At 41.4% G+C, this 24,391-nt stretch overlaps 1 protein-coding gene across 1 annotated transcript in view; it reads right to left on the bottom strand.

Annotated features, from left to right (window-relative positions):
* The window catches only part of ADGRG6 (adhesion G protein-coupled receptor G6), a 118,586-nt gene extending 114,031 nt beyond the window's left edge, over window positions 1-4,555 (bottom strand). Inside the window, 1 exon segment of the mRNA XM_068938519.1 lies at window positions 4,439-4,555. The gene's annotated coding sequence lies outside the window, so the exon portion shown is untranslated.
* Between the last annotated feature and the right edge of the window lie 19,836 nt (window positions 4,556-24,391).

Below are 24,391 nucleotides of genomic sequence, written 5' to 3'. Positions count from 1 at the left end.
CATGATGAAACACCAATAAATACAAATGTCTTCTAGGATAGTACATATATACTATTTACATATTAAATAGAGGAAAGGAAAACGTTTTTGGTCACCTGTATCATTTATCAGGATGAAAACGTGAGAGATGTAGAGTGAAAAAAAGTACAGAGGAGTTCATACTCAGTGGCAAGAAAACTTAATGTTATTAAACTTGGGGAAATAGCCTCCCTTCTGCTCCACAGATACTGCTGTGAAACTGCTAGTGAAACCTGGAGGCAAATGTAACACCTTTCCCACCACTGGCATCTGTTGCTTCCCAAAGTAAAGTTCTGTAACGGAGACAAGCCAAACTTAATGCAGCAAGATAAACCCATTGTAAAGGAACAACTAATGTTTCAGTTTTAAAAGTAGTGGTTCAGCAAACCACACCCCTGGGCTAGATGCCAGAGGGCCCAGGTAAATGACACTTCAACAGATTGCTGCCATCAGTCAGGTTTCCCTTCACTGCAGTGTTACATAGCAAAAGTATCTGATTACAAAAAGAGTCCAGCTCTTTTGGGGCAGTTGTATCAAATTAGGAATTTGAAACGCATTTATTTTTCTGAGGTATTGTAAAGTCAAACTTAACAAGTTCTGAAGACAAGCGCAGAACATACTGGGCTCTGAAATACAAGAATCTCTTTGATGAAGCCGGACACAAAGTAACCGAGATTATCCAACAATAGAATTATTGTCCTTCAACTTAAGGGCCTATAAATCGCTGTTAAAATGTGAGACAACAGAATACTGAGGTTTGGGAACAGTTACTGTTCAATGTATATAATACATAAACCCACAATGCCCTCAATATTCATCTAGGAAATTTTTTCTCAGTAGGTATAGTCCAGAGTTATCAGACCAGGAAAGAATCACAATTATGTTTAGCGCAGAAGTCTGTGTTGGTTTTCATCATATCGATGCATCTTTAAGGTGCTGCAGCAAACATCAACACTTTTGATGTCTCTGTGAGCTCAGCTGTATTTTTTTCCTCATTTAATAGTTGCTCATTTAATCCAAGCCACAGCTTTTGATATACTCAAGGGAAAATAACATGACAAGGTGCTACCGCCTAAGTCTCAAGTGAATCAACCCAACCACATTGCTTTCAGTGTTCTTCGTAAAGAGTCTGTGGGGATTCTGTGTTAGTCTGAGAGAACCATTTCATTGGGCCAATTCTATTTTGTTAATGTTTTCATGCATTGCGGTAATACTTACAAGCTAGTATCCCACGGTGTTAGTTTACAGTCTGTTTACTAATCCTTACTCTTGTAAAATGCAGAAGTGAAGAAAGACTTCAAGAAAACGCATAATCAACAACATAGCAGAGGATAAGTAAGTGCAGAGAGCAAGACATAAAGGCACGACTACAGAAACTTTCCTCCCTAGAAGAAAGGGCTACATAATCCCACAGTTGCTACAAAAAATATACATTTCTCCACCAAAATAAACAAACAAATAGGTAAAAACGAGCAAACTCGTTTCATCCACTTACATTCTCTACTGCTGAAGGACAAAACAATGTTCTTCGCAGCACGTCATCTCAGATGACAAGACAGACAGATCTATCAAACTCAAATGAGAGCGACCACAGAAGCAGCACGCTTTATCTCTGCTACCAAAACACTTTGCTCGCTAATGCAGGCACCATGAGTCAGATCTGTTTCTTTTGGAGCGGACTTTTGGAGATCCATGTTACAAAGCATAACCTTTAGCAGAGTGCTATAAATGAGTGAGAAAATCTTTCGTTCAATGCGTTCTTCAGACTTTGAGCGGACAAAGAGCCAAAATTCACAAAACTGACTGCTCACAGTCTTACACTGTGATGTACATAACAACGCTTCAGACAAGAAGCTGTCATGGAAGTCAGCTAACATACTGCCAGCACGAAGGTTTCATCCACACTAGAATCTATCATAGATATCTTTACAATGTGGCATCCCTACTGGCAAGCAAGTCTGAAAAAAAGCCAAAGCAACTGCTAAACAGTTTTTCTAAGTGCCTTGCAAGTCAGTCACATACAGACGCCCAGTATTCACCTGTTAATACCCAGTACATTTATTATAAGGTTAACTTTCTTGATTATTAGTGTTGGTTTAGTCTAGAATTGAACCCAATCACTGCATGAATAACTCAACAAACAAATCAGCACACAGTTCTGGCTAGTCTATAGCTGATCAAGGGATGATCTGATGACACTGATGCCTGCTACAACAGCATCGACTCAACGACTCACTCTTTCGGGTCTTCAGTCCTGCGTTCCTATTTTAAGCAATATTAAAAGGATGCGTTCTGTTATTTAGCAATCACCAGCAGGCCAGAGAAAGAACATCAGCACAGCAGTGTACTAAAACATGCCAAGAATTTAAGTAAATAAAGCAATCCGTAACAAAGATGATGGACCAATTTCAGAACATACGCAGGCTATTTCAGTCTTTAACACTGGATACATTAAAATTGCTGAGCATCCTTCACAGTGGATTTTATTCCCAATTTTTGTTTCAATTTAAATGAGAAAGAATGAGTCCCGTTCTGTCTCCAGCTGGTAACAAGCATGCAAGTCTGAACAAATCATTGTGGATTGTCAAACACAGAACCAAAACAGTACGTTTGGGGACTGTTAGGACACCTATGGTCAGTTGGATGAGCAACTGACATCCCACAACAGCATCTCACAACAGCAATCCCTTTACAGACACGTTTTTTGCAAAACTGCTCTTCAGAGTAATAACTGCCATTCTAAGGAGTCTTATAGAAGAACCACCAGTTTTTCTATGAAACGGCATTATTCCATTGTAGACACTGTGTGACAAGACCAGCTATGCACTCTAGCTACCAATTCAATCCAGTCCACAGCTACTTTCACTTCCTATAACATAGGGAGACAATGGGCTTATTCACAATTCATTCTAGAAGAGCAAAATAGTCATGTAATTTATCTAAAACCATAAATGGACAGTAACTTGACACAGTTCAAGATGAAATTAGTGGGAGTCTTGCTAAATCTAACTACGAAACTTTTTTTACTATATATGCCAGCAGCCAGCTAATGCAACATCATTTTGCTTTTGGGGAGCATATAGCTCTGCAAGAAAATACGTACAAGACATGAATAATTCTGGCGCATTTGCTTTGTATACCGCATGGTCTCAAATCATGTAATGCATATTTGAGTACACCATCTTCCTTGTTCAAAGCTTCGGCAAAGTTCCCCAGAGTGGGATGTGAATTCTGCCCCAGGCAGACCGACATGACTTTCTTTGGTCTTTGACGTGTCTAAAGCTATTAAGGAAAAATGTTGCTGACAGTTGAGAATTACAAGAAAGATAACATCAATTTCACAATTTTTTCTCACACAGGTTGTAAACAACGAGATTTTGAGCTTAATCACTCTGAAGCGCAACTACAACAAGTGAAAGGTGACTGCAACTCCCGTTCCAGTTCCTGCAGACTAACAACATTGATTTTAGTTTTGAAACCCTCACTTTAAGCTGTATGACGCTAATGTCCTGAAAGATTAACTACATAACGCCACTTACAGCTTTCATTTTAAGCATTACTTCTTCCTCCTAAATGTCCTTACAGCCAGCCTTGCAAACGCCCTCACGCTCATCGAATACAGTGAGAAAAAAAAAAAATTAAGACAGTGCCTTTCAATTTCAAACAACGCCAGCTCTCGGTCCCCGGGCTTTCCTTCCAAAATGAAGCTTTCGCAGTTGCAGGCAGCTAGTCCGGCGGATCTCGCTCTTGGGCGACGGCTCCTCGCTCGGATCTTCACTTGGCCCGGCGCTGTCTGCCCGCCGCCCCTCGCACCGCTCCCGCCTCACCTGCTCGCGGAGGCGCTGCGGGAACCCCCGCTCCCGGGCCGCGCTCCGCACCCACGCGCGGCGGCCGCGGCGCCTGCCCGGTGGTGGTGGTGGTTGGGGGGGGGGGGGGCGCCCCGCCGGCACCCCGCGGGGGCGGCGCTGCGGCCCCGCCGACGGCCGCTCGCTCCACGGGCCGCCGGAGCCCGCGCCGCGGCAGGAGGAGCGAGGAGGATGGGGCTGGGGAAGTTTTAGGGTTGCCTGCCCAACCTTGCCTCTCGCCCTCCCGGCGCTGGCACCGCACCTGGCGGCGGGGGACGGAGCCCCGCGGGCGGCGGCGGCGCGGGCTCTGCCGCCGGGACCTCGCAGCCTGCCGCGCTGCCGCCGGACACGGCAGGGCACGGCCGCCCCTCTCCCGCCTGCTCAGCTCCAGTGTGAAACTCGCTCGTTTCCCCATTCCTGCAGCCCTACCTACCCTGACGTTACTCATCACCCGGCCCTACCGCCCTGCCCGAGTTTCTTGCCCCACGCCGGAGGGAGCCCGGGGCAAAGCCGGTGCTCCCCGAGCGCGGCGGGCAGCTCGCCACAGCCCTCGCCCCCCGCGGGCGGACACTTACGTGGGGACGTTACCGGGCTGCAGCCCGCCCGGTCCCAGCAACCATCCTCCCGCCGCCGCCGCCGCCTCTCCCCGCCGCGGGCTGCCGGGGAAGGTCGCCGCTGCTCGCCCACCTCTCCCGCGCCCCCGCCCCCGCGCACGCCGCCCGGCACCGCGCCGCTCCGCCCCTCCTCCGCCGCGCCCGGGGCAGCCGCCGCCGCCGGCACAACTCGCACAAAGTTGGGGGCGGAGGCGGCCGCCGCTGCCGGGCTCCGGGGGCCGCCGCGCCGCGCCCGCCCTCCGCCGCCGCGCCGGCGGCTCAGGTGGCTCCCGCGTTGGCTGCGCCCGGCCGAGCCGGACCGGACCGGGTCGGGCGGGTCCTTCCGCGGTGGCGCGGCCCCACCCGCCGCGGAGAGGCCGGGGCCGCGGAGCCGCCGCCGGGCGCCCCCCCGCGCCCTCCTGCGGGGGCGCCGGCCCCGGCCTGGACCCTGCCCGGGGGCCGCCCCCGCGCCGCGCTGCCCCGGCCCAGCCGGGAGGGTGCGCGGCCCCCCGCTCCCCCCACCCCACCCCCGGCAGCGGGGAGCCCAGGCCCTGAGCCGCCGCCCTCCCTGGTGAGCGTGGCCTGGGGACGCCGTCCGCCTCCGGGGAGGCCCCGGTGTGACCCGGGGACCTTGGTCACCTCCGGGGAGGCCCCGTCCCCCCCGGGCCCCACGCGCTGCCCTCCCGGACTGGGCTGCAGCGCTCGGCCCCTGCCCGGGCGCAAAAACCCCACGTCGCAGGCAGCGCAGGGGTGTGCAACTCGCCCTTGCGAGGCAAACCTCTGCGCTTCGTCCCAGGGTGCAGGCACAGCCCCCACGCACCAGTTTTCTCTGATGGTGTGCAACGTGTTGCGCGTGGGGTGGCAGCTAGGTAGGTGGGGGGCAGCGCGTCTCTGGCCCCTTTTCTCAAGGGTGCGGGGCTGCGTGCCGCTCTCACGGGCAGTGCTGGCCTGCCCCTCGCACCTGCTTTCGCGAGCAGCGTTTTGGGACGATGGAGGTTTGCACTGTTTGCTGATGATCCTGAGTTTTGTTCAGTTAACATCTGCAGGACGCAGTACTGCGCTGCAGCTGAGTGTGAAGACATTGAAATGATAGCACGTGAAAGACGGCAAAAGGCAGGTCGTGGAAGAAGTGCAACATTTTCACAACGCTACTTGGTCCTGCTCTGGCAGGATTAGGAGGGATGGGGGAAGAGAAGCCTTGGCAAAGTGAATTGTTCAATGAAGCTATCAGCGTGCAGCATCAGTTAAAAGCAAACAGAGTTCCCATTTAAAAAAATAAACATCACTAAATTTTTCATGAACTTTATCCTGAGCATTAATATTCACTCACGGTAGTCAATTTTTACTCTCTGTCTTTAAAACAAAAAGCTGTAGGCTTGCTTACATTGTGACTTCCTGGCACTGAACGTGGGCCCAGGGACTGCTGTTGCTAAACTGGCCTAACATAGCCATACATAGTGTGTGGCCCGTTGCAGCTCGAAGGCAGTACAAAGGACTTAGTAGGTGGTAGGCCCTTTCTCCATATTAAGAGCCCTGTAGTCCCAGTAGGTATTGCACTGCTTTCTACCCTGCTGCTGGGTCTGGTGTCTTTTGAGCTGTTCTCCACAGGCGACTGTGAGAGACATAGCAAAGGACACAGGGAAGCGTTATGTGCCAGTTTTCCTCTGAGACTTGCAGTCTGCTGCCCTGCTGCTTTCAGTAGCGAGCTACTCTATTTCAGGATGTCTAAAGTCTGTGTGTAACAGCTTTATGTGGCATTTGCAGTAAGTTCAATGCACCGATGCACATGAGCCTTACTATATTGTGTACAGTCAGTTTGTAGACAGCTGAGTTCACTGTGCGTGCACAGATTGCATTTGCATCACATGCACAGCAAAACTTACACATACAGAATGCGTAGGACATATGTGCTGCATATGTGCCGAACAGTTGAAGATTAAGCTCAGTACCTCCTGGGCATATTGGACTCGCTGTGTTTGATGTGCACTTAAGTCAAAAGCATCTGGAAGATGTCAATCTGCTGTTCATGAAAAATTAGTGCTATGTGTGTAGTGCATATCTGCTGATACGTTGGACGCGTGGGTCTTCCTTCCCTACTTGGAAGGTATGTAGAGGTGACTGCGGTTCCGGAACATGGGAGTCAAAGAGAAAAGAAAAAAATACGGGATTTCTCTCCTGCCAGGCTTTCATTGAACTATCTGGTTTTCAGTTAATTATCTTGTTCTCAGTTTGCTATCGTATGCTATCTCAATCATCGCTGTTCTCAAACTGGCATCCAGAACAGCAGAACCCATATTTTATATCAGGAACACTGGTCAAATCTCAAATAAAAGCTTCTGGGGAAACGTTTGAGGATTCCACACCAACTTGCTTAAATTTTGTTTAGTCAAAAACAAAACAGCTGGAGGCATTTTATATCAAAGCACAGCCTCACCCTACTGCAAGGGAGAACAAGGACAATTGCTCTTAACAGCTGCTTCTTGAAGAAGCTCTCTTCTTCACAGCAGAAGCGGTGTTACTTTTGGATTTCCAAAACAAATATTGTCTGGTAAGAAATGGTTATGCTGTCCAGCGGGGATAATGTGCGCTGCAGATTTTCCGGATGACAAAGTAGCGTTTTGCTGGAGACTGTCTCAAAGCTGCAGAGCAGCAAACTGTTGAGTAGCAAATGGCCATCGTTAGCTGGCAGCAGCTCACTGTGCCACATCTACCTTTAATCAATAGTGTGTGGGGTGGGTAGTCGGAAAGGGCTACTTTTTCAAAAAGGACATTATCGGTGTCAATTATGAGGCCTAACATCGTTGTTGAAACATATTCTTTCTAAGGACAATGATCTCTTTAATAGACATAGATACTTCTTGCTGACTTCCATAATGTGGTTGATCACCATGACACATTAATCCATATTAACACAGGATGATACTGAAAGGTTCAAGACACTGGGAATTCACCACTTGTATCTCATTAAAGAAATGAGTATTTTCCTTCAAGACCAGTATGGACATGAATGATGTTAATGTTCCCTTTGTAATTTTGAGAGAATTAATCTTTACTACTATCACAGCTGAGGAAGCCTGCTTTCAGATACACGTCACACTACTGCTTAGGCAAGAGTGACAGTTTGTGTGCATAGATTAAAGTGATTTTAAGTTCACTGCCTCGGAGTGAGACTGCAGGTTACCTTACAATACCTATCTCTATTTTGCAAAATATGAACAAGAGGAAAAATTTCACCACGTCTGGGAGACATTGCTGTAATCCGCCAACGAAACATTCCTTATATGGGCAAATAATGGGGGATTCCAACAGAAAAGTGAGCAGCAGTGCTTTTTGTTCGTGCCTTACTTTGTCTGTAGTGGCAATGTTGTTTTATGCTTATTTTTGTTAAACCACAAGCTATGGTGACTAAATATTTAGATACAGGGATTCTGTGCTATTCCAGCATATGTAATGAATATTCTGAGAAGATTAGTGAAATATTTCATAAGAAATTTATAAGGCCTGATTTTTGTGGCTTCGTTCATATATTTTGTTAAACTTAGAGTTAGGATGGTTTCTTTATGTTTCATGCAACATTGCCTGGACCTCTCAGGAAATATTTTAAAAGAATGTTAAAGAACATTGCATGAAATAGTAATGTGCAATTTCATATTTTGTATCTAGGTACTTCACTCTAATGTTTGAGACACAGGATTTTTCTTGGAACTTTTGTTTTGAAACTTTCCTCCTTATTATAGCAATCACATTTAGGAAAACCTGTGTTTATTTTGCAAAGAAGTGCAAATGCTAAAACTTTAGTGCCTGTTAACAGTGCAAAAGAGAAAACACTTGAACCCACAACAATAAAAAAGGAAGCTTAAAATAAATAGTGCAATGCTATAAACTTATCAAGAAAATTCAAGATCATATGCATTCTCAGAAAGTCCAAAGACAAACAAAATTTGGCTTTGCGCTCTACAGCCATTACTGGCTTTCTGCCTGGCCATTCTCCTATCTTGGAGAAAACATGATAGATACCTCCGGCTGAGTTTGAAAGTTCAAAGGTGAGCTCCCAGAAGCTGGTTTTGAGGATCAAAGTGTGAGCTTTGATCTGAAAGGTGAAGGAGCTGCAGTGGTGTGAACTGCTGCTCCTAATACTTGTAATTCAAGGGCTGCCTCAGACTGCTGAGGTATAGCAGACAAGGACTCTGTTTCATTATACTTTTAAAGGATTAAATCTTTAAAATCCTGTAACTCCTCCTTTTCTAGGGTCTCCTACCTCAATCAAGACTGCGTAATCAGCCCCCAGGCTTCCCACCCCGGGGCAGCCTTGTTTGCCCCTGGCTGGGTCACAGTCCCACCTTTCACAGTCGGAGAAGACTGCCTGAACTTCCTGGCTTTTCTTCTGAGGGCCTGCTAGGAGTTCTTCAAACGTATCCTCTCTCCTTTTTCCGTATTTGGGAGATTAATGCTTCTTTCTTTTCAGGTGCAGGTGAGGTGAGAACAGGAACAAACAGGGCTTTTTCTTTCGTCGATTCCTATTTCTGCAGAAATGTTTTCCCTTCACATTTGAGAAGCTGTGCAGACACCTTTTCCCCATTACTAAGAGAGTGAAGAGGTGGCAAGTCACTTGTCACTCAGGTCCTTACTGCAATGGTCTTATCTGTGTGCTGTTCAGGGATGCCTGATTGCTGGGTGAGTGAATGTTTCCTCTGGACTGGTGACCCAGTAAGTAGGGGAAAATGGCATGCAGTTATTATGCCTAACTACTGTACCAAGAAAGCATGGGCTTGCAGGAACTTGGGAGGTAAGGGAATTAGAAGAAATAGGACTGAGTAAAGTTAGTAATGGGTAACTGCCTATAAATGCTTGCACTGACATATATGTTCTTGTATTTAATGTTATGTCTCCTGAAAACAAGCATGGAGTGAACTGTAACCCTAATGTAATTTTAAAATGCGTGCTCAGAAGCTCAAGGGCTAGCATATGCTCATACCTTTGTCTCATTGATACTTCCTCTATATATTTTCATGTGCATAAAAACTTAGGTTACGAAATGTTGCCTGTCAGTAAGGTTACCAATGGCTGAAATGAGGTGCTTTGTGCCAGATGAAATGTCTTTGATGAAGTGCTGAGAGCATGACATGTACGGTGCCTTTATACATTGTACTCTATAAAATGTTGTGAAGTCTGTGATCTCAGGCAAAACGAGAGACAGACTGGGCAGCAAACTAATTTGGATGGCTTTCACAAAACATTTCTCAGGTTTTTCATCGCTGTCTTTTTGAGCCTGTTTCAGTTCCTCATCCTTGATCAAGCACTCTAGGGGTCCTAAACATTAGCCTGCTGAAGCATGCTGCCACTGGTGTTCTTAAATACATCTCTAATCTGGGCAGCGGGAATCAGAGGTTCTTGCTTTATAAAGGCTTCCTGAACTTTTTTTCCCTCATGAAGAAGAGAAACCTCAGAACGTTTTCTCAGCTTCAGGTCAATGAACTTGGATTAATGCTCATATTGCATGGTGAAGCACTTTATTGTAAGGAAGTTTTTGTAAGATAACGTTGATATTATCAGCAATGAACACCTGTCAGTGGCCTAATCTGAGCTAGTTTCTGGTATTTGAAGAGAAAGATAAACCAGGTTAGAAAGAGCTCATAAAATTAGAGGATAAGCAGCAAAAGCTAGTGATTCTTGGTATGATACAAAGCACAGTGGGAAGAAGCACAGTAAATAGATTATCACGACTTTATTGAAAATTAGGGCTGCATTAAAAGTGACTATTCATTTCTACAAAGTCAGTATACTTTGAACTTCATGTATATCAATGAAGAATGTAAAAGCATTTAATCTGTCCAATTTTTTTCCCTAAAAATGTGTTTGGGTGGCTGCAAGTCATTTCAATGTGATCAGCTAAGTTTAACGTCAGCTTTAACTCCCCACCTTCGCTGTAGGCTAACCCTGAAACTAGAGCTATTTGAAGAAGATAACATTGATAGCTAGTGCCTCCCCTTTCCTACAGAATATTAATAAATCAGAGTAAACACATGGTTTTTTTTGTACAAAGTTGAGATAACCTTTGCCTACCAGGATCTGTGCACTGCCCTAGCACGTGTGAATAGATACTTGACTGGAATGAGGATAAACACTTATTCCTGAAAGCTTCTGAAATGTTACCGAATTTGAATTGTGCTGCAAATATAGCACTTAGCAGATAACCAGATTCTAAGAAGCAAAGGGTTTTAGCCATGTACGCTATAGTTTCTGGTACCAATTAACCTGATTTTGCTCTAATTTTGGATTTTTTTTTATTAGTCATGAATTCATCAATTTGGAAAAGATTAAAAAAAAAAGTCATTCTTCATGTATTTTTAGAACCCAACTTTTCCTATAATACTACTTCTGGGCAGGATTTCTCACTTCCGTTTTCTGTCCAGATGTTAAAGATTTGGAACACTGGAAGAAAAGCTGACCTCATGGTATTTCCATCAGGTTCCATTAGTGGAACAACTGGAAACCTCATGAGGAAAGCCCTTCTCTGTCTTAAGTTTTCAGACTAATTTTGCAGACTCAAGAGCTTAGGAAACTTCGGATAAGCTTTGAGTAAGCATCAAAATATTTGGATGCTTATCAGAGCTAAAACCAAAGTGAACTTTATACAGTTCATTCATCATTTTTTTTGAAAACCACACAAGTGGTAACAAAATCATAGGATCACACAGAAATGGAAATAATTGCACATCAATCATAATCCATTAGCTTCTTCCCATATCATAAAAATAATATACGTCTCATGCAAAGTGAAAATTAGATGCTAAACACAAGCACAACATTAATTCAAAAAAGTTGTCAGAGCAGAAAAGCTTTGTGATTCCTGGAGTTGTAGTGTGAAGGTAATGAGCATGTACAGATGTATAAAACCCCTGTGACTTTTAAGAGAATGAAAGAAAAAAATGAGATTATACAGTGCTTGAGAATAAATATCTATCAATGTCTGTTATAAAATTTTTCACTGCGTTCAGGCTGAAATCACAAGAGTTACACAGCAATGTTCTAAGGCAATATTGCAAAGTTTTTGGTTTTTTTAAAGATATGAGAAAAAGTTCTTGCAATTCTGGGAAACATACTTTGCATAAACTATTCAATTATTTACACTATTCAATAAGTAAACAACACTGGTTGCAAAACTAGGTGAGAATTTGAACTTCCTTTTTAGCCTTAATCCAATTTCTCGTGCATATGCATTGTTATCAGTTACATGAACATATACTATCTGTTCCATAGCACCCCCATTTTCCTGAATGAACAAAAAGCAAGGGTCATATGCCTTCCTAAGTCTACAGGATCCATGGGGCAAGCAAGAAACATGCCTGTTTCTTGAGCCCGAAGCCTAGAATGAAGTGACACAGGTAACATTTGGCCTGGCAGCCTTCAGTTCCCTGAAATGAATGAGCCAGGTACCCTTTAAAGGCTGAACTAAATAGGATAGTCTTTGATGTGAGTTCAGAGAAATGCCTCATGCCTCAGGCTGCCAAGTCCCGACCAATACAAGAAGAGTTAATTAAAATAAAAAAGTACTTCCCATTAAGCATGTGATCTCTGAGCAAAAAAACCCCAAGCTGCACTTAATTTCAGAGTACATTTTAAATTGCTGTCACCATAATATGTGAATACTTGATAACACAATACCCTTGGAGCATACATGGCCTTATCCTTATTTTCCAAACAGGAACCTGACACACGCAGAGATTAAGGGCACAACTACAAAAAAGTGTCCATATATTAAGTGTCCAGCCTGATATTCTGAGGAGAGGTAGTTTTCCATGGTTGTTATAATGGTGATTTTCATGTCATGTTTATAGCACTTATATATTTTGAAGGTACACTGCCATTGAGCTCAGGTGTAGTTGTGAGTGCTCAGCCTTTCTCTGGGTAAAAACTATTGGGGAAGGGGAAATACAGCAGCTAATCATGAATTTTTCAGTTTAAAGAACTGTATGGCAGGGGCAGGAACCAAATGTAGTTCTCCATAGTTATACTTGGCTTCCTTAAACTAGTTTTTTCTCTCTCTTCTAACCCTTTCCCATGCCTTGTTCCCACTTTCTCACTGATTGTTAAGTACAGTGCATAGTGAATAAGCATCTCAGATTCTACAGATAATCTCCATTCTTAGCAGGATATGTATAGACTCTCAGCACTGAATAAAACCGGAGCCTTGGGAAAGATGTGGAGAGTAGTGAAAACCTATCACAATATATACTGTTATGTTTCTACTTTCAAACCATGGCCATCTCACTGAGCTTCCCTTCGGGAATAATACCTCTGTTTATTCTCTTTGAAACTAGATCATCTAACTCTAAAACCTCCACTGAAGCCATCCTATTTTACTCCGGCTTGCTTTTACACTGATACAACATCCTTGTTAGGAGCTGCAACCAAAAAAAGGAGCTGTGAGGGAAAGAAGTTTATCTGAAATAAGTAATAATTTATTTATTCAAAGGAGCATCACTAGCTGAGCCACAGTGGGTTCAGAATTGCTAGGTAGATGTGTATTTGCCTTAACCAAAGTCTGACTTTTCCAGAAGATGATGTAGGAATCCACACCTCTGCAGATCTCCTGGCTACTCTTTCTTTGCATCTTTTCTTTTCCTTTCACAGATAGGTTTTTATGATTTTATATTCTATGCAGTTGAAACAACTGAAAAGTAAAGGCAGAGCTCCATTATGAGAATGATAAATAGCAAGAGAATATCTATGATTGTGGGGGGTAAGGGGAGATACCAGTAATGGCTTTGCACAAAACAGCTGCAGAACAGAGGAATTAAGTCAGTGCTGGAGAAACACACACACAAGTTTTTTAGACTGCTGTAATTCAGAATTGTAATGGAAGACCTAGTCCACCATCTGAACATGCTTAATTCATTGTGAAAGCCGAGCTAAATGCATATGTTTTCAATTTACTTTAGTGTATCTAAGTACTGCTATGACTCTCATCATAGAGGCAAGAAGGCACCTACTGGTATTGCAAAATGTATGTAGAGCGTCATGAATTTCCCATTTAGTAGGGAGTAATTAAGAGCATGTTTGTAGGATATGCTTATAACTTGTCATAGCCCAAGTCACTTAATTTCTTAATCTCTTTTACATTCTTTATGAACATTTATTTATTCTCTTCCTTTTTTTTAGAATAAGAGACAAGACAAACCTTCAGAGGACTTGAACCCACTAATCTCTTTTAGTGTTACACCTTGGTTGGAGTTTACCTCTATGCCTTTTTCCTTAATTTAAGAGAGAGTGTATAAGAAAAACAATTGAGCTTGTGTTTCTTCATGATGAATACATAAGACCAGGAAACATTTGGTGGGGGGGGTTGAGGGCGGAGGTACAAGGACTGTCTATTTCTCTAACTTGAAATCAGGGCTTAACAAGTCACAGAAAACCATGAAAAGAAAAAAAGAAAGTATTTTTCAGTGAAATTTTGATGTTTCATTCTTAAAGTTTTTCCTTCCTTCCCTAATTCCTCCAAATTTCTTTTACATACATGTGTTCTATAGTCATTTCTCTGAATTCTGTTCAAGTTCTCAAAACACAATAAAAAAGAACAAACTGTATTACAGGGAAAAAGTCAGTCAAAACCTTTTCATTAAAAAAAAAAGAAAAAGAAAAAAACTCACCTCTAACTTTTTGATAATTTTCAAGCGCTATTTTCCATTTTTGTTTGGGAAATATAGATCAATCTTGCTCTCAATAAAGGCGCCTCCTTCACTCTTTTGTTGGGCTCCGAAGACTGTTCATTTAACTTCCTTAAGCATTACATTATGTTTAGATGTACAAAGTAAACCTCCGGATTGTACCTCTGCCTGCCAGAATGCTGGATGTTAGGAGGAGTTTAAATGTAGGGGTAATCAGTAACCCAGTCTTTTACATACCACGGCCATTTCCCCAGGGCTATGGTTAGGAAGACGCTGTGCAGAATTTCTCAGCGAAACTACTAGACTGCAGCAAAAGCCAGTAGCTTACCCACAGCAAATTGCAGCTGATGAGTAGAAATCATGTGTTACTTACTGAAGCAAGGAGAAAACTTTGCCTGTGACCGAGATACACAAGGAGATGACAGATCACACAACACAGGAACTGTAACTAACGCCATGTTCCTGTGGCTTACTTCGTATTTCAACTTTAAGTTCTAGCTAATCATGAGAGCTGCGACTACTTACATGCTCTAAATGTTACATTATAGCATATATTAAGTTAATATGCTTCTAAGGTAAAAGAAATTAAAAACTACTCAGATACTTATTAATAGAATATATACAGTCTTAGCCTCTGAAATCCATTCCTATAAACAGTGACAGAAACCATTGCATTTAATGTAAATACGGATACAAATTCAAATATTCAAGACTGAAGCTTGAAGAAGCTTGAATATTATTCCCATTTAGCTTTCTCATTTTGCAATTTTAAATTATTTTCATTAGAAAAGAGCAAAATGCAGAGGGTTAAAGAATACATTCAAAATAAATCCCTAGTAAGGAAACACCTAAACTTAGTTTAATTATCTTTTTTGATTATCCACAAAGATTAATTTAAAAAAATACAGTAATTCTTTTGAAGTGTGCTATTTTCATTATAATGTTGAAATGTCTTCCTGTGGCTAACTTTTGTCTAGTTTATCCTGAACATATTTATTTATTTTTTCAAATATAAAAGGAAATTCAGACAAATGCTGCTGCTTATTAATTTCATAATGTTAATAGTGTAAGTAATTTATCAAACTAGAGGTATTTGGCGGACTAGTTAGAGGTAGTGACTCAGCACCTCAAATATGTCCCTAAAGCAATGATCTAATATACAGGTTCCTTTGTATTCTAAGTTATTGGAGTCCAGTTCTCCGTGACTTGGTTTTACCATTATAACATCGTAGCTGTGAATATTTGCCTTGGGATCTCTGCTTAAAGTCTCAGTGGAGAGGTGCATGGAACTATGGAGAGTGCTGCCTTGTCTCTGGTGCTAAGTACGTATCATTCGGGTTACAGATGAGACGTGTTAGTTGAATGACTTGAGAAGGCTACAATGTCTACCCTATGAAAAGGGAGCCTGTAACACTAGAATACCACTCTAAAATAACAGTCCTAGGGGATTTAAAGTAGTATGCTAGAAATATTAGCGTGTCAGTAGACTTATTTCGTATATCACTAAATAATATTACAGAAAAGAGGACTGCATTTAGATATTTAGAGTGGGTGTTCCTATGGGTACTGTTCACCCTCTCTGCTTGCAAAACATTCTTCTTCCCAGCCTCTGCCATTATTGCCTAATTCATTTTTGGAGCAGGATGAAAAAGGAAAGAGTACTATGTCTGCAGACCACAAAAATGGCTCCCTAGTCATCTTTCTGTCCCCCAGGCATGCAGCGCTCCCCCTCCACCTTTTGCTTGCACAATAATAGGCAATTGAATCCACCCTGCACCGGAATTTCACACATCATCTTAGCAAACAAGACGCATGTAGACAATGAGGAGTGCAAAATCCAAACTGCCATTCAGGAAGAAGAGTGAAAGTATGAGGTGGCAAAAGAAATGCGTCTGTGGAGCGATTAAGAAGAGACAGGAAATCTCAGGAGATGGGAGGTTCAGAAAAGCCGCTGGAAAAAAAGGTAGAAGCGTCAGAGGAGGAGCAGTGGAAGAAGGCCAGATGGGTAAAACCAAAGAAGTGCAGAAGAGGTGGAAACAGAAGTAAATAAGAAAGGGAAGAGAAATGGAAAGAATTTTACAGAATGAAAAAATGGCAAGAGAAGTCATAGCAGTGAGAGAAGGAAAGAAAAGAAGAAGGCAGAAGGAAGTGCAGAGGGAAAACCACAAATTAAACTGGAAAGCTTGAAAAATATGAAGTATTAAATTTATTAAAAATAAAATTATCAAATCAAAAGGAAACGGGTGTGGAAAAGATGGTGCAGAACTTGGACTTGGAGTGCTTATCCTGCAAACAAATATTTTCAAAAACATTTTAAGAATTTAACTGGAAACTCATTTTTCGGAGTACTGTTTTTATGTATCACACATATTATGTGAAAATGTGTATGTGCAGATAATCCTCACTACACTAAGGAATAAGGAAGAAGAATATAAATCATTAAAAGCCAGGAATTTACAATCATTACATTCTTCCTTCATTTCCTGTCCTTTTTTTTATGGACTTGAATGCAGGCATCCATTAAGCTAACGAGGAGAATGGAGCTGAATTTGCTTTAGTCTATCTGGAATGGCTCCCGGTGCAGCTCGGTTCAATAGTCAGTATGATTAAGTCTGATGTTCTTCAGAATTTCCATAAACATCTCAGCTCAGGTTCAGAAAGGCCCAAACACTCCACATTCCTCCTAAGGTAGTGAGAAGAGTGCCTATTAAGCTCCTCTCCAGATTTTGTCCTTCATCTTATCTGAAAAGTGGTTCCTATATCATTATAAACAATCTCCAAATAAAAACTGAGGTTTTTTTCTGAGTTACAATGAGTAAAACTATTTTGTTACTGTCATAAATATTTCAGAAGACAAAACAAGAAGAATTGTTAAGATGTCTCCAGTGTTGGTTTAGTAATGAAACAGTCTTTAGAAGCTGTGCAGTTGTTCTTAATTTCTTAACTCTCAGTAGAGAAGAACAAATCATTTATCTCTTGTTTTTCTGGCAGCTGTTAATACTTAAGTTCATTAAAATACAGCTAAAAGAGTATAATACTAACTTAAGACATCATAAACCTAGCTAGTTGGATCTCAGGATAGCTTACTGATTTCAACTAGTACTTCCACTGAAATGAGCAGTGGAAATAATTTGAACTTGCTCTGCCTACACAATCAGAGCTGATTCCCCCTCAGCTCAGGGGAAAGGTTCCCATCACCTTCAACAGGCTGTAGATTAAGCTGTAAGGAGCTACGCAGGATAAATACTGGTGACAGAGTCTGGTGCTTTGCCAGTTAAACAGAGCAAGACAAATAGGGAATTTTAAAATGCCTAATTCCTGGAAGAGATAGGACTTTTTATCCTTTGTTTATAACTCTAATTATTCCCTAGCCAAAAAAGGCACAGAGTAAAGAAACAGAGGAAAAGACTGAATTTTTGTTGCTTTTTTTCCCCTCAAATCTTCGACAATATGGGAGTACATTCATGGGAAACTAATCTGTTCTAAATACTCTGTAATATATTAACTGTAACAAAAACCAAAACATAAGTCAGTGATATTTAGGAAAATGCTTGATGATTCCAGACCCCAGAGGACAATTCTTTTAGATAAGATTTCTGACTGAATTTCAGAATGTGTACTGTAAAAATTCAATTCTCAGTCATCCCTGGCCATTCATTAATGGCTTGTTTAGAAATAGTTTGAAATTTAACATTTAGATATCCTCTTAAATATAATATATAACATCACTTCCCCTTTTATCAGACCTGATAATATTAAGAACTAAGCAACATTGCTTTTATTGAATGCTATTTTTATTGAAGGTAAAGCAAGACATCCACCTTCTTGCAAGAGAATGCAGGATTTCCATCAATGTGGATCACCCTAGAGGTGCTGATTAAAATTGATTTTTTATGGGGATGTACCAAAAATTCGAATTTGGACTTATTAATGTTTCTTTTAACCATCCATTGTTTTTAATATTTACAAATCAATTAAGTGCTAAGGCCTTCTGAATTACACTAGATTTAAAAATTATTACAAAGGAGGAACTTGAAAATAAATGCTTTATATACTAGACCAGAGTTGAAGACCTTGTTTTATTTTCATGATCTAGTCTGAACTTTTATTAAAATTATCATATAAAGTACCACAAGTGTTTAACCATTGTATTCTTTAGATCATCAATGGATTTACCATTGCCTTTAAGCACTTTCTACTCAAGCACACATACAGATAAAAGCAGCACATGTCAACATTCCTGTGTATTACATTGATTGTCACGGTACGCTGGTGTTTTTATCTTTAAGATAATAACAAATAGATATTTTTTACTGATCAACAGCCTTGAACAAAGAGTGTCATAGGAAAGCAAGTTCATCAAGAATGAGAGTTTCCATGTGTAGAGAATAGGATTTGTCATTTTCTGAACCAGAAAGCACATTCATCTTTCCCAGTGTCAGCAGCGTAAATATGTGCAATTTACACATTATTTTCTAAGTATCTGAAAAAAATGTGACCCCCTCCCCCCGAGCCTTTTTTCTTCTGAAAATACAAATGTAAGCTTCCCACTAACTTTTCTTGGGAATCAACTACAATCACTTGGGAAACACAGCTACAAAGTCTCTTAGCTGTAACCCATTCACCTCTCATACCCAAACTTAGGAAAATAATAATGTGATACACTCATGTTGCCTTGCCATGGGATGACTAAAGAAGTCATCTTGAAAATTAGATTACTAGAGCATGGCGCCTAAATGAATGCAATTTCAGTTACTTGGGCAAAAGTTGCTGCAGGCAAGCTGGAAGCAATATTTCATGTTTTATTATTTTTGTTAGTGGATGGAACAGGTTTACGAGCCTTGATGAGATTGTAGGTCCTCCAACCTGGGTCTCCTTTAGCATGGAATAGTTTTTTACTTTAAATGCACAGCAGATCCAAATACCTGAGATTTAGTTTTATTTTCCCTTGAGGTAATAGTTCCTTGGCAACTCTCCATGCCTTTTCTACTTGCTTTTCATAAGAAACAACAACACAGGGTGAGTAGTTAGTGCAAAAGACTCCCCACCACAGAAACAACAGAAAGCATAGAACATCAGAACATCTTTGGAGCAAAAGTCGTATGTCATGATCAAAGGTAGAGAGAGAGAGAAAGAGAGAGAGACAAAATATCTTTGAGATTTTATATATATATATATATATCTTTATTATAGATACATGTATCCTATAAACATACATATATGTATATACGCTATAACATTAATTTATTGTCTGCATAGGGATTAAAAGAAACTGAGAAGTCATAGATGCATACCAAAAAAGAAGAGTGCTGTATTCAGAAAACAATATGGAAAAACAATCAATCAGTGTACTAGTATGTGTAACAGTTCAAGTTGTTACACATAAACACATAAAGTTGTTACACATAAAATGTTATTTTCATAAAGCTGCTAAGAATCACTTTTGTCTATTTAGATGTAAATATATTATAGTTTATTACCTTAGTTCTAGTTTATACTAAAATTATTCATTTAAATAACTGCAGTAATAAAAGCAAGTCTTGCACAGTAGAGTGAGTCAAATCACCAAGACACCAGTTAACTTCCAACATCCAGATGAGGGTAACACTGTGTAACACTGTGTAACAAAAAATGAATTTGTTTCCTCATCTAATGCTTTATCATCGTATCTCTGCATATTTTATTTTTAAGGCTGCTTAAGCTATGTCTAACACAGCCATTTAGTTTTCCCTCTCAAAGCCATGCCGCAATAAACTTTCAGCATTGCCTTCTGCTTGATGTATACTGAATTGGCTTTCCACGGTGTTGATACCTTAACAACAGAAAGCATCAGCCTGGGGTAAATTTGGTAAGTAGTATTAATATGGTCTTCCCTGCAACTCCTTTCACTGCCCGTCCCTTCACGACCCTCCTCTTTCTCTCCTGACCCTCACAGTGTTGTGTGTGTCCCGCACTCGCCTTGCTGTGCTGTGTTGGCTCCGAGCTCATCTCAGCACTGTTGCTTGCGATGCTCAAGGGACCTAAAAATGATGCCAACCTTGAATCCTCGTCCAAGTCTGTCAGGGCCCCCATCTTTCCTCCGTGTTGTCCTTGTAAACCAAACCGTTTCCTGTACTGTCTTTTACCTAAATCCCTTTTCCTTTGTACCCTCTCCATTTCTGCTTGCCTCACTGAAGTCTGGAAACTCCAGTCTTTCACTGAGGACTCCCCAAAGTCTATCTGAAAATAGGTCTGTTACATGGGAGAGGCAAGCTGGTTGTGCCAGACAAAAGAAACATTACTGGTAGAGTTTGACTAATCTGTGGGCTGTTCTTAAAAAAGACTGAATTAACCTCTGTGGAAGCTGGAAAAATGAGCTGTTACGGAAATAATATCTTTGTATGTAAAATTTGGAGCGTAGCTTGGTGGCTTAGAATCCAGAAATGTAGCAAAACAAATAAACTAACACGAAAGAAAAGTTTTGAGTTTTTAAACTATATTTTTTTTCACAATGCTAATGGATATTTGATCCACTGTGGGAACACCGTGGATTTTATAACTGATTGACAAAAGCACAGAGTGGGATTCATTGAGTAGATGAAAAGGAAATTGAATTGACTTTTGGATGAACTATCTACCCAGATACCTATGCTTTCTCGTTTGCTAGGGGAGAGAGAGGGAGAAGAGTCATTACCCTTCTTTCAGACACCTATAATCAGGTAGGAGAAATTGCTTGCTGAAGGATGCAATGACTACAAAAGCGGAGACGAGTGGCTTGGTGTGGACGCCAACTTTTAAGTTGACTAATACCAGATGAGATAATTCCCATCCACAAATTCATCTCATTTTCCTTTTCCTTTTCCTTTATCTCACCATTTCTTTAGAATCAAGTCCCCTGTGATATACTCTCCTCTGCTTACAGGCCTATTCATTATAATGTTTCATATTATTTCTCTGTAAAGGCTTTTTCAGAATCATCATGGCTAACATATTGGCCATAACTGGCAGGGTTTGGGTAGTGGGGGCTGCAGGGGAGACCTGCGTGGGAGCAGGCTGTGAGCTGCCCCATGCCCATCACAGTTGGGTCCGGCTGACTCCAACATCACAGTAAGCACCCATGGCACACCAGGACTGCAGCCTATGAGGTGATCAGCAGCGCCTCTGCTCACGCATAGTTAGGAAAAGAGCAGCAGCTGCTAGGGGCAGGGGAAATGCAGGAGAAGAGTGCAAGGGGACGTTGTTGGGGACACAGGTAGAGATTCAGTCTTGGAAGGAGGTGCCCCATGGCAGAGGAGATACCTCTGAAGGGACCATGGGCGATCCACGCTGGGGCAGGGCCACCCCAAGGGACCGCAGCCATCAGGTGACCAATGCTAGAGCAGAGGAAAACAAGTAAGAAGCAAGGCGCAACAGAGGAAGAACAATCAGACACAAGGCGAAGGCGCGGCAGAAGGAAACCGATCTGTACCAACCGCAGCCTCGTGCACTGCCCAGCGCAGAGGAATTGAGCAGGGCTGAGGGTAACACCCAGTGAAAATGAGGGAAGTGGAGGCTGCGAAGGGGTAGGAGAGCTATTTGACTGAACTTGACCCTGGGGGAAGAGGGAAGAAAAGTGCCTCCCTAAGCGTTCGTTTAATACTTTGGTTTTTTTCTTCTGAGTACCCGGATCAGTGGTTAGAAATTTATTGCTAAATAACATAAAATGAATAAAAACACTTGAGACTGCTTTGCCTGTGACACCCTTGAAGACCCCCTCCGGTATTTATAAACCACTGCAGTTTCTTCTCTCTTACCCTGGCTGTGGCTCTGTTATTATTGTGTTATGCTAGGCTTAACTACTTCCTACTTAAAAGAATGCTGTTCACTATTTAAAGACAAGCCCAAGGTTTTTCAAAAAGTTTCAGGTACAGTTGTGACCATAACTAATGCTAATAAATAATAAATTCTTTGAGGGACTAACTCATTGTTGATGTTGTGAACTATGTAAATGTCATTTGTAAACATGCTGAGTTTCACATACTGAGAACACACTGACAAAGTCTTCCTCCCTGCAAACTAATACTTATTTTTATGAAAAGTCAGTTACATTTTTTTATACATGTATACATATATATATACATATATATATAAAATTCATATTATGCAACAAGCAATGGTATGTTTATTAGCTATTTCTCAAAATAATGAAGAATATTTTTATATGGTATTGCACTTTACATACGAGATGGTGGGATGTAAAATGAATAATTAAATTCAATAGCAAAGAATTTGATATATAATTCTTGACATATCCTGTTATAAATTTCAAGACAGGAAAGTGCAATTTCCCAGGGCAAACATTTACTTTACGCTTTATCTAATCAGGATCACTGTAAACTGACGATTCAACAGGTTTTATGTGTATACACCCTTATTATGATATACACACAACCATACTTTAAGAAAACTTAGGAGTACAATGTTTCAGATTTACACAGGGAGACTAAGGTAAACCTCAACAATGGGGAGTTTGCCCTTGGAGTCACTGAGTTCCTTTTACTCTAAAAGAAATTATTTTAAAATGACTACCCACTTTGCATGGCCACTGTTTCCTAAGAAAAATGTCTTAGGTAGGAAGTATTAGGTAGTAGTAGGAAACAAAATAAAGCACATAAATGAAGATTTTTATTTTTGAAATTTTTGATTAGCTGTCTTTCTTGTTCAGTGGCTGTCTGCAAAATATCATTACTTTTTTATTTTCTTTGCTTCTCTATATTGATTTGAGCAACCAAAATTTGGCTGCAGATCTGTCAGACTTTCCAGACAAAAATGTAGATTATCTCTAAGATATATTTCTTCTTCACCGCTTGGAAATAGTTTAAGAAACGTGTATATCTGATACCTGCTATGTAGCTGGAGCAAAGCATGCAACTAGTGAAAAACACACAGGCTCCGCAAGAAACGGACTGCAAAATGAAAAAAAAAATATGATCTTCAATATTTGGATTGAAACATGAACCTGGACATCAGAATTTTGTGGCTAGGTTTTTGTAGCAAAACCCCAACCAACCCCTTTCTTCTTTGAGTTATGGTAGGATTACCGAAAATGCTATAGGTAAGTTCAAACACTGGAGATCGCAAACTATTTGTCTCTTCTGAGCAGTGTTCAGTATCGCGTTGCCAGCTTAGCCGATAGTGAATAGATTGCCAGCATTTCTTCAGACAACCCCTTCAGCAGCCTGGGGGTTTTTATGCCATGTATGCAGAAACAAAATGTCTAGGCTTTCCTCAACTGTCCATGAACTGAGTGAAAGAAAATTTTTTTAGCGGTTGCCATGGCCATTTATAGTATTTGTTAGTTTGTCATCCAGTTCTGTTCTTTCCTTTACAGAATTCCTAAAAAGGAGAATAGACCACAACTTAATTCAATCACACCAAACGAAGGATGGAAACAGACCCCATGCAACTTCTGTATTTCCTTTCTCTCTTAAGAATGATACTGGCATCTAAACAAAGAAAATTTGAAGAGGAAAAGGAATCTGGCTTTCATTTTTGGAAAGTATAAAAATAAGCCAACAGCATGTTTGTGGAGACAATCAATAACATACCCATCTCCAGAACTGCTTTGGCAGCCATCCTTCGGTCTCAATTTCCCATTGCATAGTGTCAGAATTCAAAGTACAAATGTTCTTTTCACCTGGTCTCCCTTCCCCCTGCCCTCCCAAAGCTTATTGCTCATGAATGAAATCTCAGCCTTCAGAAAGGTCATGCTCCAAAAGAAATGCTGCATAGTCCAGATGAGGCTATTCTGACTCCTTTTCCCACACTGCTCCTGGGAATCTGACTGTTTCCCTGGAGCACTCTTCATGATCATACATGTCTGCTTGTGCAAGGCTGAATGCAAGAAGAAGCCTCCACGGGGTTTCATTGACCTCTCTGGCTGACCTCTGCTGCTGCAATGCCATCAGACATGGGCCGCAGTGGGCTTGAATCTTTACCTTATCTCTCCGTTACTGATTCCCAGTTCAGTTCCTCATCCAGTTGTGAGGAAACAGTTCAGTCACAACCACCAAGCACCTTTGTAATGCATTGGACAACAGGTTTTCAACTTTCTACTCATGCGATAATCCTGCCACATTTACTGAAAGCTGCACAAGTCCCATAAGGTTTTGGCTACTGGACTCTGTGATAGGATCTCAAGTCTACCAGAAATTTCCAAGTGGATCTGCCTGCATTGCCTCCTGGAAGGTAGCATTCCGGAAACCCCAGCAAGGCCTTCTACCTGTACTACCATACTTTAGTATAATGC

This window comes from Struthio camelus, chromosome 3, assembly GCF_040807025.1.
Source record: "Struthio camelus isolate bStrCam1 chromosome 3, bStrCam1.hap1, whole genome shotgun sequence".
Taxonomy (NCBI): domain Eukaryota; kingdom Metazoa; phylum Chordata; class Aves; order Struthioniformes; family Struthionidae; genus Struthio; species Struthio camelus.
Note: the sequence above shows the minus strand (reverse complement) of the source record. Positions and strands in the feature narration are given on the sequence as shown.